The 12,874-nt window shown below is 38.5% G+C and overlaps 1 protein-coding gene across 15 annotated transcripts in view; it reads left to right on the plus strand.

The window, feature by feature from the left end:
- The window catches only part of BMAL1 (basic helix-loop-helix ARNT like 1), a 50,449-nt gene that overhangs the window by 4,640 nt on the left and 32,935 nt on the right, over positions 1–12,874 (plus strand). For 6 of the 15 annotated variants that reach the window (XM_068685406.1, XM_068685403.1, XM_068685417.1 and 3 more), the window contains one exon: positions 10,692–10,789. The exons of 6 other annotated variants lie outside the window; for them this stretch is intronic. The gene's annotated coding sequence lies outside the window, so the exon portion shown is untranslated. The remainder of the gene's footprint in view (positions 1–10,691; positions 10,790–12,874) is intronic. 3 more of the 15 variants (XM_068685413.1, XM_068685409.1, XM_068685414.1) reach the window with 1 other exon arrangement.

Consider the following 12,874-nt stretch of genomic DNA (forward strand, 5'->3'; position numbering starts at 1 on the left):
ATTGCAAAAAATAAAAAGCCAAGAGATGCTAGTCTTTGAGGTTTATTTTAGAATGTTTTCTGATCTTGACTTGCCATTGTTGTTTTTTTCACGTTGCTGTTTTAGAATTGTTGACTGAGAAACAGGAAGCCTTTCTATTCTTCTGTTGCCTTTCCTAATGTGTCTTGTTGCCAAGCCATTTCATGTAGTCCTTGCATTTGGGTTTATGAATTCGCTTGTTATAGATGAAATGAATTCAGTGAGTTGTTTTTTTTAAAGTCAATATCAACACTGTACTCTCAACATATTTAAGAACATCTTTGAGTGGTACTTATAGTTCTCCAGTTAAGAAAATTACTCTAAGTTTGACCTTAGAAAGCTCTGCTATCTACAGTATATTTTTTTTTTTTCCTTAATACTCTTTTAAAGCCTTGGAGCTTTAGGGAACCTGCTGACCTGGAGTAATGTATTTTATACTGTAGTTTTAATCTACACCCAGGTTCTTATGACTTTGTAAGTTTTGAACAGTCTCCATCACCTTAAATTTTAAAAACTAAGTTCTGTGATGTTAGATGCTGTCAAAAATTTGCAATTGCAGAACTCTTATTAATAGTTTTTGAACAGTATGTAATTTCTAGTGATATGCAAAATTAGGAAATCTTAAATGAGTTGTATTACAACACTTCATTCTCACAGTGCCATTTTTAGTGAAAAATCACATATGAGGAGACGTGTGTGTGTAGGAGTAGCACGTTAGATTGGAAGACTTTTATTACAAATAGTGTTGTTTCTCCTATTTTTAAAAATTTCTTCTGTTTCTCTTACTTGAAAACATTATTTTGAAGCAACGACCAAACTAGCCACTGAATATTGCAGTTTGTTTATAGAAACTTGTCAGGTGAGTTCAGTGATTTTCTAGAGGTACTTCTCCCATAAAACCATTCGACGTGCTGGAACTGCTCTTCTAATAGCCATTTAAAGAATAATCTGTTCGGTAGGCACTGTATAATGCTTGCCTGGTAGTTTGAGTCCAAATTCTGAAAGTTACTTGTATATTAGAAATATAAGGCCAGCAACAGAATATTCCTGTTTATAACAGGAGGAGAGAAGTAGGAGAGATGAATTCAGGCTGGTCTGAGTTTATGCTGGAATTTTCAGTTTCATCTGGAGTGGAAATCCTGGGGCTTGTGTACATTTATTTATTTATTTTTCCCATCTGGGATGTGCAGCTTGGTCAGCTTGTCTGGCCATCGAACAGTCTGAAGAAAGATGAGTATTTCACTATTACAACATCTAAAAATCTACTTCAGTCTGATATAGATATCCTCACTATTAATAAAGGGTTCTTAATTACTTAATTTGGCATTTTTTATTGAATGAAATAATTCCCATCCTAATTTATCTGACTTTACTCCGAGACGCTTCTATGGCAAATGCCTGCTTTACTTCCCTACTTGAAGTAGCTCTTTATTCATTTTGCTCTAACACTTTTGACTTCATCCAGCATCACAAGGTGAGAAAAAAGTAGAGGAGACCTTTACAACAGTTGGCTGTTGCAATCTACCAGCGCTCGGCCTGCTCTGATTCACATGGGCAAAGTCACGTTGCTCAGGCGGAAGTCTTGATTTAGTTGACATGCTCAACATGTAAAACAGCTTCATCAGCTTCTTCTGATTAATTGCACTGCAAGTTAGAATCTTTTAGGAAGTTATTTCTGGACATAAAATCCATCAAAAGCAATCTGGGGCATGTAAGAGATTCCAAACGATGAATGAAGTAGGAACTGATGTTCAGCATTCCTGTTCCTGGTAGAGGTTATCACCTTACCAGCTCAGAGCAGAATTTAGCAGCTGTATGTGGCTGTAGCCAGAATGCAAGCTTTCCAACTGCGTCCCTTATATATATATATATATATATGTTCCCCCCCGGAATTCGAGTCTGCCAAAGGACTTCTGGGGATCTTTGAAGGACCAGTGTGGGAAATGTCGCTATTTGGGGCGGTATCGCTAGGGCTGTGCTCAAGTACTAGGATGGGACAAAAACTGAAAACCCATAGCCAGAAACATCTCTCTGCTTTAGGTGCCCAGCAAGCATACTGAGTGGGGGAATGTGATTTGGCTCAAAGGTATCTCAAATCAATCTTGAGGTGAGGAGTTCACTCAGTTCACTGATACCATACACCTTGTGGCTTCAGAAACATTTGTGGTTTTGTAGGTCAAGAAACAGCATGGCTCACAAAATGGGTAGACCTGGAGGAGATGTGGTCGAGGCAGCGAGTGTGCAGAGTGCTGTTTTAAGTATGTTACAGTGTGACGTGGTTGTGGAAGAAGGGGATCTCCGGCAGAATATTATTGCATTAAGCTGTGTTGGTTAATTTATTCCATGACGTGGAATACATTAAAAAAATAAAATCTGTTTTTGATACTGATAGCTAGGAGCCAGAAAAAAATAAACAACTTCGTACTTTTATCTCTGGAGCTAGACAGTGGAGCTTTCCACTATTTATTCAGCCATTTTTAAAAATTATCTTTATAGTGAAAAAGAATAACTTGGCTAGACCTCTGACTGTCTTCGCTTTCCCCTTACTGGTTCTTGTGCTTCAGGGTGTCTAGATGCAAATACAGAAGTGTTTCAGATACGCATATCTCCCAGGAGCTCATTTACTATGATTGCTTGACTGTAACAGTGCCGAGTACTCATATGTTGTCAAACTGATAATTTATTTAAAAATGGCAGAGACCCAGCCATGTCTCCAGTTAGGCTTGCCAGGAAACCTGGAGGAAATGAAATATAGGAAGAAGACTAAAAAGAAGATGATCTTCTTTTCCACCAGTATGATACGTGGTTTGGACTTCAGTAAGCTAATTGCATACACCTCTGCTCCTTTTGGGGATGGGGAGCTGTCTGCCTTTACAAAAAAAACATTGGGTTGCTGTTTAGGAATGATTCTCTGTCTTGGCAAAGATCTCATTGTGCTGTAAGTTTGTGTGCATGCTCTGTTCCCTGAAAGCAACGCTCTCTAAAACCTACGTAGCCAGGCTTCCGTTTAGAGAGAGATTGTGCATGATGTAATTATGAAATAGCTCTTTAGGAGAACTGTCATTTTGTTCAATGACATGAAAATCTGTTTTCTGTAGGGCTGTGATGTATGCTTTAAAAAAAAAAAAAAGCTATTTTTTTGTACTTAATGGAAAATAAGAAAAACTTTAAGTCAGCAGGCTATGGGAGAATCTGTACCTGCTACTTAAAATTAATTAATGACTACTTATTTTTGCAGTATATATGAACACCAGTAAGGACCAAATAGTTGACTATACCAGAAAGAAGCAGGACCAAAACAATCCTCTGTTCAAAAAGAAAGCAAGGGAAAAGTGCCTATTGGTGTCTCATTTTCTGTTATTTGTGAGTGTAAACCATTTTTCTGGTGACCTCTTTGGTATCTTCAGATTGTGAGTAAACCATTTTTCTGGTGACCTCTTTGGTATCTTCAGAAAGCCTGGTAACTGGTCTCTTAACTGGTCTCAGATTTTTATTTAAACATACGCGTATATATGGAAGGTGCCTGTGTATGGTTTCTTCTTGCTCTTTTCTCTCAGCTCTGTAAATGCTGAAGTGCTTTGTTTGCTTTTTTTAATGTATGTTTTGTGGTGATGTTTTGGAATAATGATGTGTTGGCAGAAAATAACACTGGTACAAGTTTTCACGGGTGTCTGTAGGAGCTGCTGGCAAATGGGTTTTGGAGAAGTGCAGGAAGCAGAAGAGGGAGCTTTCCTGGTCCTTCAACACCTGAAATAACCTTGATGGACTAAGAGGTTTCTACTTAAAGAAGAAACTTTAGGGATAAATGCAGTTAACTTTAATTTTCATTTCAATTGGCTATTGTAGCAAAGTACCATAGTTTTCCACCTTCAAAGACAACAGAGCGTATCTTCTTTAACTCCTCCCAGTGATGTAATTTGGATGAGTCTTTTTTTTTTCTTTGGCAATAACATGAAAGTTTCTCTTAAATCATTCCGTATTTTCCACACATCTTTCCAATAATGTACTCATCGGAATAATTTCCACATCTGATCTAATCATTGTCTTCCACCCTTAAAAGGTGTGGTCAATTTCTGCTGGCTTCCCGTGTTTTCTGCTTCATTTCAGTTTATCTTTATAGTTTCCACATTCCTGCTTTTTAGTTTATAAACATCAGCTATCTCAGTAGAATTATTTTGATGTTTTTATGTGTCATTCTAATGCAGAACAAGATCTAAACCAAATGTACCTCAATATTGAATAGTGTTTATACGAGCTCATTCATGACTCTGCTCTGATGTAATAGAGACTGATTTGCTTTAACACACGTGTTGATTTAAAAAAAAAAAAGTCTTCTATAAAAAGAGTAAACTAACGCAAAACAGCAGTTCACAAACCAAATGAATACCACTTTTCAGACTCTTTAATACTTCTATTATATTGGAGGTCTTCTGGGCTTATTCTTGTTTGAATGTCCCTATAGAAATTAACCCATGTGTCCTCTTGTTGGTTTACCATAGTAAGTTACATAGCCCTGTACTGGTGAGCTCGTTGTCTCTCCCTCTCCTTTGTAGAATGCTGGTCTGATTCCCCAAATCTCCACACTGTGATGTATGCAAAGTTCTGGATTTTGCTGTTGTTGGCAGGGATAGTTTGACTCTATTTTGCATCTCTGAAGAGGTCAGTGTGAGGTTGGGTAAGTGACAGTACTACATGGGAGAACACAGCTGAAAGATGAAGCTGGGGATTAACACATCTTGCAGACACGCTGTCAATAACAAAGGTGTAAACATTTAGATTTGCAACTTCTCATCTAATAAAAAATATGCAAGTTGTCACATGAATCCTACAAAGAGAGGTTTGTACTGTTAAAAGTCCATGTATTAAATAAACTAGTTAACTGATTCACGTGATTACTCTCTGATCTAAGCAGGGATTAGTCAGTAGTGTGGTTTCTGGTAATTTCCACCTGTGTTTGTCCTTGATGTTACTCTATTCAGGATCCTTATTAATCACATAATGGTGGAAGGTACTGTTGGGAGAGCCGAGTGGAGCAGGTTGGTCTGTTTAATTATCACTCCAATAGCCTGTGTTGCTTGATAAGATCTTACTTAAGAAATACGTGTACCATTTCTAACTAGTTGTCAAGCGGTCATGTGTCTATATATTAAACTAAAGAGATGACAACAGTCTCGGAAAGCTTATTTTGTTTGAAGTGACTGGGAGGATTTTATTGACCGGCTGTTCCCAGTGCCATGTTACAGAGAGCTGGACAAATACATTTTTGAGTTAGTAAAGAAGGATATCAAGCTGGACTAAGGTAGCTTAATCTCTTTATTAATTAATCCTGATATTAAATTTGTCCTAACTTTAAAACTTTCCTGTACTTCAGAAAGTTTATAGAAAACTGAAAAGGATTCAAGAGAGAAGCTGTGTTTTGCAAATACAACCTTACAGTGGGAGATCAAAGAAACATGACAGTTTAGTTACGGGAAGAAAAAGCAATTAATTGAATTCATCCTTTAGCTGATGACGTGACAGAGGTACCTGGCAGCAGAAAGTGAAATGAGGCTCAGTAGCTGATGGCTAACCTACTCAAATACAGACTAGAAAGGCTGACAGTTTTGAACAAGAGGAACTAAGCTTTGAAACAGAAAAGATGGGAGGAGGGTAATAGATTCTTGCAACCTATCAGTTGATCTGCAATATCTTTCTAAAATAAACTTTGGCCTGAATTACAGCTTATCAGTTTGTTGTATAAAGCAGCAAATGAGGTTGTTTGCTGCCTATAGCAGGGGAGATCAGAATACATGATCATAAAGGGGAATAAATCTAACCAAATCTTGTATCAGTATTAAGATAAAAATTGTATGCTTTTCTCTGAGTTGCGTTGTTCTTGAGCAGAAGGAAGCTGAGGGGGACACAGCTTTAACCAGACTGTGAATGAAGGGAGGGCTAGGAAGACTTGCAGCAGAGAAGGGGAACATCTGCAACGACTCTTATAACCGTTCTACAAAACAACTTAAAAGTTAGAAGGCTAAAAATGTTACTGGGATATTCATACTGGTATTCAGAAAAGCATGGGTAAAGTGGAGTATCTTAGAGGTTTTTGTTCAGCAGTACTAGAAAACAAGGCAAACCTTTCTTTGACAGAACCCTTTGAAGATACCTGAATGGGCTTTAGCAGATACCCTTAAAAACACTTCAGTGGAGCACCAGATTAGCTACTGAGGAAACATACATGCAAAAAAGTATGTATTTCTCTAGTAAGTGTAGGCAAGCTAATGCACAAAACTCTAGATCAAGTGCTGAAGTGAACATTGCAGGAAAATAGGACCCTGAAAAAAGAAATACTTGTTTATAGTGATTAATATATGATCCCCTGAAAGATGGGATTCTTATCTATTCTAAGCCTTTTTGTCTCCGCCCTCCCCCCCCCCCCCTTGTGTTATCAGTAACAGTTTCCCTATTTTGCTGGCTCCTTTGGCCTTTTTAAAAGAGAATTGTGAGCTGTAGTCAATGATTTTAAATTTCATTTAATACTGTAAGCTAGACTTCCATAGAGTGGAGAGCTGTGTAGTAACTCAAGTGCTTAGGCTAGTGAAGAATGGGACAGCCGTCCTGCATGTTTGGTTTGGGTAGTTTGTGCCTAATGCCTTTTATGTGGTATTTTACGTACTATTCCTTTTAGGCACTGTATCCAAATTTAGTTGTCTGAACTGGGTTTTAAATTCCACTTATGAAAACAAACACCCAATGTATAAATCTTATTTTCTATATTAGAGTATTATTTCTGATAAAGTAAGCTTTTACCTTTGCCTTGCTAAATTCTGTTTACCAAGTGCTGAATTTAAATCTTTCACCTGGCGTTAAGTGATGTTCTGCTGCTGACTGCAGGTTAGCTGATATAAACCTGAGATTACCTCAAACAGTTTTTGGGGAATGTTGTGAGAATAATTTACATTTTTGCTGTGGATATTTATGAAAGCATGTTACGTCATCCTTGAAAGTAGAAGTTTTCCTTGAATACTTAGAAATTTGAGATAACAGTAATAATATATCTTCACTAGTACGAGAAGAAGGTAAGAGTTGCATGCTGTAACCCAGACTTGATTACTGTAAAGTCCTACCTCAAGCAGTGGCTGTAAGTGGCCCAGCAAAGAGGAGGATTAGGACAAGTGTAGGCCCCCAGTTACCTTCAGACTTCCTGAGCCAGGCTTGGGATCCCTCAGCACCGTGCCTTTCTGTGAGCTGGTCTCACCTCTCTGGCAGCCAGGTGAACATTTAGCCTTCAGGTTATTTGCCTGGGAGTTTCCACAGTCTTCCACCTCATGTGTGAAGGGCTGTGTTGTTTTTAACCTTTCAACCAAGCTGTGTTTGTCCCTGTGACTTGATCATTTTGTAGACATTGGTCTTGCCTATTTTCTAAGCTGAAGAGTACTAGCTTAATTGATTGATTGTTCCTTATATAGAAATCATTGCCTATCTTGTTCTACTGAGTGAAGCTGGAAAGTTTTCCATTTTCTAATAAGTTGGATTTTTTGGATGGTATCCAAGTTGTCCTCCGTACTGTTCAGGAACTGTAAATAATTATGAGCATTTGTAAGTGGTAACCAATCTGAACCATTATTAATATTTGGTACAGATCTGCTTGTGGAATAGGATCATCTAACCCAACTTAAACTTTCTGTGGAGGAATGTGAACTGTCTGGTGATCCTTACAAGGTCCTGTGGGATTGGGCTGTGGAGTGCTATTCTGGAATACAACAATGGGCGGGAAAAGCTTCTGCTTGCAACTGTCAGTTGGATGTCTGCTCTGTCTTGTATCTCCTCTTCATCTGGGGGGAAGGAGCTGCTGCTCCCTGCATTGGGTGGGTAGGTGTTTGACCCAAGCAACAGCAAGCAAAACACAAGCAAACAAACCAACAATCTTCAGTTTTTACCAAGAGTGCTTTTGTATTTTGTTTTGTTTTCTGAATGAGTTTTCTTTCTCTTCTACCCATGCTTGTTGTTGGCAGGATTTTTGATCTTTTTGATTTTATTTTTTTTAATGTGCATGACATACTGTTCTTCCCCACTTGCCTTATTTTATTTTTTTTAAACAGTCAAGATGTCTGTATAGTTTAAGGGCCCTATTAAGTGAATTCTGAGTTCCTGGTGTTTGTTACTCTGTCTTTATTTAGGGCTGTCTTGGTTTGGTGGTGAGAGACTTTGTTCTAAATATAACAGCAATTTTAACATGCTTTTTCAGTTCTGCATGTAATGTAAAAGGACACATTCAAACTTGACTGTTAATTTCAAATAGAAACTATAGTCTTACCTGCCTGGAAAATTTCAAGTCTTAGATGTATCTCTGACAAGTGAATGTCACTGCTTTGGAAACTTGCTTCTTCTCAACATCAGCATTAATGTATAGACACACAAAAAAAGGAACGTGGTTCATCAGCATTTTCTGTCAAGGGCTTTCCTATTGCTTTATGCCTTTCACAGAAAAATAAAATTCATGCTCACACTGAAGCAGTGAACAGAGTGGATAGGAAGCCTCCTCTAGCAAGCCTATATATTCATAAGTTGTCATTCACAATAGAACAAGCTCCTGAAGTAGAGAAGACGTCACAGTGCAGGTGTGGATTAGTAGAAGAGATCAGCACACCTTGCCTTACTTAAACCATGTGGGGATTTGCATGTGAAAACAAATCCTGCTGTGAGTAAGCTGCAAGAGCAGTTGAAGGATGTAACAGGGATATTGTAATTCACTGCAGTTGAAAGGGACTGTTCTGCTCCTTCCCATCTCCTGGCATGCCTCACCCCCTTCTTTGTGGTACTTCTGGGTATCATCTGACCTTTCCGTAGGATGGTCCAGCTTGCTAACCTCGCAGAAGACTGCTTTCTGTCAAGTTGTTACTCAGCCAGATGAGCAGATTGATTGGACACATTATGCAGACAGGCTCTGGGGACTGTGCAGTCTGTGCTAGAGTACTGGAGGGAAATCTGGGGGAAGGGAGACAGGGAAGAGAACAAAAAGGGAGCAAAGCCACTCCTGTGGCAGTAAGATGTTACAGCAACTATTCTGTAAAGGTGCTGTGAAGTTTTTGGTATGTGATGCTTATTCTGAGCTAAACAAATACAACTTTCCATGCAGGTTTGGGTGAGGTACGTACCATTCTGGACATCATTGTGTAAGACAAGAAATATTCTGCTTGGTTTCTCCCTAAACCATCACTTGTTTTGCTCCTCTGAGTCTTTCATTGAATACTGTGATTTATGAAACCTGAGAAGCCAGACTTTTCTGGGTGTTGGCTTTAGTGAAATGTGCATTGTGGGGTACCTGGGGCTCACTTTGGAGATGCATCCCATTGCACAGAGGTTCCAGTTTATCCCAGTAAGAGAGAAGGGAATGTAAAAAGCTGGTGTTGTAGAGAGGTAGAAGAAGCCAAGAATGTATCACCTATTGCATTCAGTATTTGACATGATGACACATCTAACTTTATTTTTTATGTCCTGTTAAAGGACTTCTCTTAATAGTCATTTTGGTTTCATAGTCAGTTGAATCCTGTGGAAGTATAGGGCCTAAAGGAGGAGTCCTGAAGTTGTGCTTGCACTATCCTGTGGCAGTACTACTGTTGGCTGGGCAACTGGTTGGTTTATCTTCAGGCACAGCAATTCTCCTTGTAATGCTCTGCATCAGTATCAGTGCAGACCCTAGGGAAGTGCTGGGAAATTGCCCTACTTCTCAGCGTTCACTGGTGTTGCACTTTGCCACTACTTTTTGTGAATCTCTCTGAAGAGCAGAGTATCAGATAATGCCTCAGTATGAGCTGTCATAACTTTGAAGTGCTGCCTTTCTAAGCGTTAGAGACAGATCACTCATTGCGAAAATCCCATTTTTTAAATGGGAGAGGCTGTTTTTGAAACATTGAATAAGTCTGAAAATGGTCTGTGTATCTTTTCTTTCTTGATGCTTGTGTGTTACATTCAGGTGCTGAATTGTTGCAGTGTCTCAGTTTTTACTATTTGGGTATGGATTTTAGTGGTAAATTGCACGAGTACAGGAAATAAAATTGTTAAACACTAATATAAATGATAAGCTTATTGTTGCTCCACATAAGGGGAATCAAGATACATGGACAAGTAGCAAGTAGCTGGGGCTACTTGCATGAGTGTGTGTGTGCATGGAGAGGGTTGTTTTCTTAAACCTTGGAGTTTGTAAATAATTATAAGTTGTAAATTTCTCTATTTCCACACACAAACCTTGTTAACTTAACACTTGGTAAGCTGTCTTGTATGTTCTCCTGCAGTTTTTTTTTTTTTTTTTTTTTCCGTTGGAGACTACCTACTCATATACTTAACAAAAAAGCTGTGATGTCTTTCTGCCCAAAAAATAGTGGGAGAATAAAAATGAAGCTGAGCCTTTAATATAGTACTGAAGTAGTCAGAAGGAAGAACTACTGGTATTCATATGGGTCTGGTGCATATGTGTTTGATAGCTCATTTTGCGTAAAGTTAAGTTAAAAAGAACTTTTGATAAACCAGTGGGGAAAAATAAACCTCACAGAGATATGCATGCTGGAGGAAACAGTTGGGTGGGGAATACCCTTAGCTTGGTTCCAGGCAGGCTGAAAATATCTTGCTTTTCCCAAGGCTTTCTTTGGGACCAAAGGGAAACTGACAGCCTGTCAACTTTTCTTTGTCAGGCTGGCAGAGTGCTGATAGCAGGGACTGCTTCTTCCAGCCGGAGATGGAATTTAACAGGACCAAAGGGACTGTGAAAACCTGGAAATGAAAGTGTAAGGTATAAATATAACCCATGCCTACACTCCTTTTAGTGATATTTTTGCCCTTTTGTTTCTGTACTTTGTTCTCTGAAGATACAAACTCTGTTTTTGACCTGTTTTCTATTAGTTATGATTTGCTTGGCAATAGGTCTCTGAATGAAAGGTCTCATGCATGCCAAATGTGTTTAGGTTTGTTGTAGTAATAATGTGACTGGAAAACAGAATCAACTGTATGCAGTATGTCTGACAATGTTTGGAACAGGTAATCTGAAAAAAAGGAAGATCCAGGAAACTAGGTTTGTCACCTTACTTAATGTACCTGAGGGACTAGAAGCAGTGTGTAGCTCAGCCTGTTAAACTGACAAATAGCTAACATCCCTGAATGCAAAAACTTAGAGTCAGGTGAGGAGATATTACATAGGTAGTATTAGACACAACAGAGCTTGAATGTATTGTCAAGTTTTTTTGCCTACAGTTCTTCAGTATGAGGAGGGGACAAGAAAATAAAAACTTGATGAAAGCACACAGACAGATTCTGAGATCGGAAGCTGGGGTAGCTAACAGTACTAAAATAGTGCGTTGCCAGTGGAAAAAAAGAGTAGTGGATTGAGCAGAAGTTTGTTCTCACTTCAGTCTTTAAATCAAGGCATCCTATTGCAAGGTATATTAAAGCACACACCAAAGCTTGAGGAAGAAATCCTAGAATGGGTTTTGTGGTGTGCTATACCACAGATCAGACTGGGTGTCAGTATTAGGTGTTTGATATACATACAGTTTCTGCCCTTTAAGTAAATGAGAAAGTGTTTTAGAAGACTGATGCTTCATATGGAGCATTAGAAAACACATTTCATAGAACACTTTAGAAAACACATTTCATAGAACTTTGTGTGAGGCTTTTGTTTTATTGCCATTGAAAGACAACTTTAATGATGATGAACTGCTGGCAGAATACTTGCCAAAATGTGAGGATACAGGAGCTTCACTGAGACACAGCAAGGAAATCTTAAGCTCACCCAGAGCATATCATGGTCATCAAAATAGTTAAAATGAGCAATCAGGCTTTGTGACATTATTAAACTCTAAATTAGACTTGTATTTAACTGTGCGAAACTTAGCTTATTCAGTTTGGATAACTGGAGGGTGCAGATATCCTTAAAACTTGTACCTGAAGCATCTCTGCAATAAGCCGGTTCTCATCTGTAGGAGTAAGGTGAAATCTGGAAACAGAAGGCTGTATCTTATGGAGTGCAAGTGCAAAGTAGGCATTGCCAGTTGTGCATTAACGATGCGCTGATTTTTAAGTTGTGGGAACATAAGGAGTGAGTTAAGTAGCTTACCTACTTTTCTTATATGCTTCTCCTGCTCTGGAAATGTCAGTCCTGGTTGTGTGCAGTCCTCCTAAGGAAGATTTTTTTTTTTAATTTCTTCTTTGAAGTTGACTGCACACTGCAGCACAAGATAAGACATTTTGTTGACAGTTCAGAAGCAATGTGTACAATTTGGTAGACTTCACAGAGCCACTGCCTCTTCAGTTGAGATTGTTTGGTGCGTTTTTAGTTCCCCCTTCCCCCAAGGGTTCCAATCAAAACACACTGGAAGTACATTAACTACTACAGAGGTCACCAACTGCTTTGATGAGGTTGTTACTTAAACCATGTTTATTCTGGATAATTGATTAACCTACTGGGTAGGATGGATTTCTCGCTGTCTTTCAGCCACTCAAAATCCCTTGGGTGGCTTAGGGTTGTTAAAAATGAGGATTACATTCACTGGAGTGAGTATCTAGCATGGTAACACTGACAATTCAGCAAAGTTTATATTTGGGTAATTGAGGGGATCAATTTTTATATTTTAACTGTGTAAGGGTGTATCACTACTAGTAGAGTAATAAATTTGGACATTAAATAAATAGATAGCTAGCCCAGAGGACTTAAAGCTTCTGTTGTCTTTTCATTTTAGTATTTTTTTTTCATTTTCCCCCCCTGTAATGTTGAAAATATAGTACTGTGTTGCTTCCCACACAGGCACAAAGTCTTCTGAAGGACTGGAATAAATTAAGATTAAATACTACATCTTAATACAGATTTTTGTGAGTTTATTTT

This window comes from Anas acuta, chromosome 5 (assembly GCF_963932015.1).
Source record: "Anas acuta chromosome 5, bAnaAcu1.1, whole genome shotgun sequence".
NCBI classification, from domain to species: Eukaryota; Metazoa; Chordata; class Aves; order Anseriformes; family Anatidae; genus Anas; species Anas acuta.